Source organism: Bombus impatiens, unplaced genomic scaffold (assembly GCF_000188095.3).
Source record: "Bombus impatiens unplaced genomic scaffold, BIMP_2.2 scf_0051, whole genome shotgun sequence".
In the NCBI taxonomy this organism is placed as follows: domain Eukaryota; kingdom Metazoa; phylum Arthropoda; class Insecta; order Hymenoptera; family Apidae; genus Bombus; species Bombus impatiens.
This window is the reverse complement of record NT_176470.1, coordinates 868820-875319: the sequence shown is the minus strand read 5'-3', so window position 1 is coordinate 875319 and position 6500 is coordinate 868820.

Genomic DNA, 6500 nt, shown 5'->3' with positions numbered 1-6500 from the left:
AATGGAAGAAAACTTGCCATGCCGGATGTGTAACACAGGAGAACTGGAAAATACGACCCATATATTAATCAAATGTCTCGTGTACAAAAAAGTCGAGCCAAAGATGCTGGAAAAACAGAAAATGGACAGAAACACAAAGAACAAACACGGAGGAGCAAGTATGGGAACTAAAAAATTTCGTAAAAGGGAAGCATGAAAATAAGGTCGCTATACCTAGGAGAGTAGACCCACGAGCAATAACAAGATCCCCGAAGAAACCAAATACCAAAGTAACCGCTAACCAATAGAATTACGTTGGAATATGGTGATACAGGGACAGTGTATAACAATAGATGTAAGGGAGCATAAAGTAGGCTGTGATAAAGAAATATGTCATAACGTAGTATAATAAGATGGATAATAAATCGTGACAAATCAAAACTCAAATATGTTATAATATATTATAACATAGTAATACGATAAGGCTTAGTGCTTTACTTAAACATAAGGGGAACAGATAAAAAAGGCAACGGGAACCCTCGTCAAAATACGATGGAACACTTGAAATTTCTCTCTAGATAAAATTTTTCTCTTACGTAAAATGTTTCCTCTTACAATTAGAAAATTTCCTTCGTGTTTGGGTACCTAGTTTGCCTAAAATTCCATTCTCACAAAATCTTCCACTCGTTCGCGATACTAATCTCTTTGAAATTTCTACAATCAGTTCACTGAGAAATGCGAATTAACTGCGTCATTAATATAATCAATAGCTTAAACATATGAATTCGTTGAAACATCGATTCCTGATTTTAATTTCATCGTTATATTTGTACATTCGAAATGTTTAATATTAAATTTATATTCATTAGAATTGAAATCACTTAATTAAAATTAATTCGTGATAATTAATTTTTCGTTCGAATTGATCAAAATTTTACTCAAAATTAATCCGTTCTGATTAACCCGAAGTTAACAAGATCTGAACAAAACTAATTTCTGATAATTCATTTTGGATTCCACAATTGGACGAATTCGATATTTTTAATAATAATTCGATCGAAAGTTTAAAAAATGTAATCGACGAATCATTGTCGCTTAATATCTTTTCTCTGTGCTTCCTTTTGTACGAATGTTTCGATACACCAGCACAATATAAACGTTATCCTATCCGATCCATTCGCAAAGAAAGACAGCGAATGAAGAACGCGAAATTAGGTTTCACTTGTTTAGCGTTTAGGATATTACTTACTCCGTGGCTCGTTAACTATTGGTCGATACGCGAATCTGATTAATTTTATGAACGATGTTACATAGTTCTCGTTTTCTGCTAGATCCTTCGGCCATTAACTTGAATGAAAAGTAATCCGCGAAATTCCCTGAGCGGCTTAACTCTAGTTGTATCGTTTATCCGTGCATTTATTGCACAGCAATCGCCGGAATAACGTGTTATCTTCTTTGTTCTGGCAAAAGTGTTCTTTGTATTGTCGAATGCTTTTACAATGTAATACAATTTCTCTGAAGGAATATGAAAAAAGATATATAAAAAAAATTATTAATATTTTGTCAGGATTTCTTGCATTTTCGACCAATTTTGAATTTTTCACGGGCGAGAAATATCATAATGTAATAATAAGTTAATAAATTCTTTCTTAGTATAATAATACTACGTAGATTTCAACATATATTTAAGAGATGTTCCCAAGTCACGTAACTAATAGGAAATTAAAATTTTTCCTTTGAAAAAGTTCGTTTTATAATTACGTGAATTAGCTTCGACAAGTTTTCCCATTCTTCTAATAGGATTTTCTTAATCATTTGCAACCGGTTCGAACAGCAATGGAACGCATTAAGATAAGTCCTCTTAAAGAACTTAATCTTATTTTAAGTCGAACGGGTTCAACATTGACTGATTCTCAATTCTGTCCTCGTTACTTTTCTTCTGGGTTCTCGTTATCGTGATAACACGTAGGAAATTATGTTCCTGTCCGTAGGAGTTCTTTTTCCATTCCCCTTCAAAAGTGAAGTTAAATCTCATCATTGCTTGTTGAACGAACACGTGGAATCGTGCGTACTAAAAAAATTTTTCCAGCTTCAACTGCTTCGAGGATTGAACTATTTCACGTTACTTTATCGTCTTTGCGCTTCAGATAAAAATTCTTCCTCTATCGTTAAACCGAGTAGCAGAAACTTTGTAAAATTTTGAATAAAGTTGAATCTTATTTTCTAATCTTGAATATAATTTTATTATTTTTACGTATCTATGTTTATCGTTAATACGAAAATTGTATCTACACAAAGTACAAATCAGAGTTTTGCTTACATTTCTTCAGTTTTGTCTTCCCTTTGTATTAATCTTCGAAGATCCGATTTTTGAAAGAATAATTTTAAATCTTCCGTTTGAATCGCAGTGTTGTGTAATTTTTGAAACAATAATCGTGGCTTCAGGCGAATCTTAATTTGATTTTCCTCTTTTTCTTTTTTTTTTTTCTTTTTTCTTTTAGGTATTAGAAAGACCTATTCTTCTTGTTTAAAATATTTATCAGACAATATTACTATGGGATAATTTTATAGAATGTTATTAATTTTATGTAAAACGTTGAAAATTCGATCCGTAATGGTGAAGTTAGTTTTATGAAATAAGATAAGGATTTCGAGACTGATTAATTTGTGGAAATTAACCTTATATAGGAGGACAGATCTGATGAAACTCGAAGCGGTGGATGGATCTAATTAAGTTGCCTCGCAAATTACCGTTGCCAGTAATTAAGTAGCAGTTAGTAGCAGTCCGATTGAACACGGTTGCTCTTTTCGCTAGACCGACCAAGGATAGAAAATTAACGAATTTCTACGCTAGCCCTTCGAAAACAAGAAACTAATTGCCACCTTAATATTTACGTTGTCACTTTATGTCTGTCACCGTCACCGTCTTTATTCCTGTTCCTAGCACGAACCAATAATTTTACTCAAAGAAACAATAATTCTTTTTATTAAAAAAGCTAGTATTCTACACCTGTTACCTGTGAAACACTTACACGTAGCTTTTTAGCAAAATCTGAATTATACCGAAACAAAAATATTTTTAAAACAAAAGAAACCACAATACCGTGACAATTATTATATCACGGTGACTAACAATATTACGAACAATACGATCCATAAAGTTTCTGTTTCTCCTAGTTTCTAAGTCTCTGCTGTCTTATTTCCTCGAGTTCTAATTACCGTTGTCGTTCTCGCTACATTTTTATTTGACTTTTAATTCATTCTTCATATACATAACCGTTCGTTATTTCAAATAATCTCAGTAAAAACAAGAAATAAGGAAGAGCCAATTTATTACACGTACATAGATTGTGTAACTACATTTCTCAGGAGCAATAATAATTCAATACCTAAAACAATCTTCTTGTTTCCTCCGTCCCTTTTCTCGTCGTTACTCGATTCGCAGGCACGTAAGAGCCTTAGAACGGATCAAGCGAACGCTAAATAAATCCCAGTTTTTCCCCAGCTGTTCCGTCGATTAATTTCACGCCGAATAAATCTATTCTCTGGTTTGGATCGCCTTCCGCGGATTCGTCGATTCGATCGAACCTTCTTCGCAGCCAGACGTAACCGATTAATTATTTTCAACGATGCTCGCAAACATGATCGGGCCTCAAATTCCAACAATTTAATAGCTGTGTGAGATGCAAGCGTCATGTTCGTCGCGGCATATCCTCTTGACCCGTCATTCTTTCGATCACGAAACGATCGATATCCTCGTTTAATTGTAAATTAACGATTCTTCCATTATATTCCTTGTCGTGGAATTGTTCACTTTGCAAGAGGAAAGGGACCGAGGCAATTTTAACTTTAATGCGAGAGCTCGGTACGAGAAGCTTCAGGAACCGTACTTTCCATCTATTTTTTACAAATTGTTTGGGAAACTTGAATGAAAAGTTCTATTTCTATTGCACGAGATGATGCAGATGAATCTTTTGATTGCAAGTTTCATATATTTCTTAAGCAATGAACGATCGAACGTTAGGATTATATTTAGTTTGTTAGCGTTACAAATCTCGAATTTTTTTCAGTGAAAAATCTGACGATTAAATTTGGGAAACGAGGGAATTTCCAAGTGATAGAAACACATAGGTGGCAGGGCAAAATTAATGCATCTTTAGACAGTTTTAGTATTAAGAAAAATGTGTTTTATGTTTCATATGTATTTCTTTGTACAAGCGTTTGTGAAAAATTCGTATCGCTTTATCTTCTCTTTTTTTGTGTGTTAATAAAATGGATTTCTTTACATGTATATCTCTTTATTTTTCTTTTTCGTTCGTTGCACTTTTAATACATGTTTTTAAAAATACTTCTTTTTATGGAACCGTGTTCGTAGTTTTCCTGTGCTACATTTCAGTAGTAAAAGAACAGTGTTTCAGCGGTAAATAAATGTGTAAATATTTTGTATCCTAAAATCAATATTGTCTAAAGCAACATGGAAAATAACAATTTTATACGGAAAAAATTGCCAGCAATTTGTTAATAGGAAATACATGCTGAACTTTTTTTTTTCAAAAACTACCAAACACCAAAGCTTCGCCATGGTTGGTGATTATCAATTTACGACGCTTCTTTGCAAATCTCCGAATGAAAAATCGTACAACAGCAAATTTGCATTTAGAGGTGATTGCAACTAATTAGAAGATTTTAATGCTCCATAAATTATCGACATCTCGTATAAATAGCGTTATTTCGCGCTGGAAAAAGAACGACGTTTCTCGATTCGAACGTATCTGGACCGGGTTTTATGATACTTAAATCAAATAGGTGGAAAGAGAGAGAGAGAGAGAAAAAGAAAACGAAAAAAGGAGTTTCTCTCGCGTGGCGTTAGTAGAAAGTTTGACATTCATGAGAGAATTTTTAAAGTTCACGCCCGGGAGAATATGAATGTTTAATATCCACGATGCATGGCGTGAAAGAGACGAGTGGAGGAGAGGAAACCGCCGGAGAGTACGCGAGAGCAATTTGATTTTTCTTATAATGGGCTTTACGAGTGTAACCCGGTCGGCTAAACGATTTGCATAATCTGAGCGCGGATCTGTTTGCATATTTACGGTTGCTGGAATACGGAAAACGTCATCGATCAAGTTGTTTGTTCGAAATTAATATCGAGAAATTATTATATTTACTGGCATATTCCTTGAAGGAAATCCTAAAGAATATGGGAAGAAATATTGCAGCGATGACGAAGGTTACATTCACATTGAAGATTGACAAATTTGACATATTCTACTTTATGATAAGACGTTATAATTGTTTCATAGATATTTAATTTGGTAAAAAAAGAAAAAAGTAAGAACTGAAAGTGAATTGTAGGGATGTTTACTACGCTGTTTGGGGAGAGTGGCAAAATGGAGAGACAAATACTCTCCTAGATTTATAATAACTTAAGAATATTAAAATATATTTTAGTAATATCCAATATCTGAAAAATTATTTCAACTATAAAAGTAATGGTAATAGTATACAATTTGGTGAGTACAATTTAAGCGAGAATATGAACGGAGAAGTTCTGTATTTTTGGATAACGAATATGACTAGAGGATATTATTATTTTAAACAATTTGTTGCCATAAGAATCTCAGAAGAATTCGTAAGATATACCGGTTACGATACAATTCTGGCATAAGAATTTCCAATGGAAATAAAATTTCTCCGTTCAAGACCATAAATTCTTGTTCTTAAATGCATACCATGCACTAAAGTTACAGTTTCCTTTTTTCTTATTTACGACGATCGTCGTTCAGTCAAATAAACGCGTATTACGTGCCCGAATGCTTATTAAATTCCGTAACTCAACCCGTCTAACTTTTAACGTCCGATTCTACTAGCACGATAGAATTTCACAGACTGAGCCGATGATAAGCCGGTGTTCGTAAATATCAGTCAAAATGAAGGACCGCATCTTTCAGTGGGCAGATAATAAAGCTTCCAAGGAGGGGGGAACGTTGTGAATAAACAGAAATAACGAACATTATAATTTACTCGGACGGAGAAAGAGAAAAATGACAATGATCGATATATTGAATTCCATTCGGAAGGATAATTGGAATTTCAACGATAAGAATTTAATAACATGTCAGTTCGATTGCGAATAAAGTCATAACGAAAGGACAGTTTCGTAATTTTAAAATACATATATTTCAATTTAATACATTCAAATATATTATAATTAAAATATTTGTAGCTATAATAATTATAATACTGTATACGTATAATTTATGTATAATATGTTACGATATATCAGACACTTAGATACTTATAACAAAGTTCTTAATAAACTTTCACATCTTACTAATACTACGGGAACAAGTTTCCGTATATCTAAGACTTCGAAAGGATTTAAACAAAGATTTAACTCGCTTTCAACTCCGACATTTTTTCAATCCTCCAGCCTGTCGATTAATAATTTTTTAAATTAACTGTCGAGGTTGATTGATCGAGGAACGAGTGGATAAATTTGTAATAGAAAAATATATTGA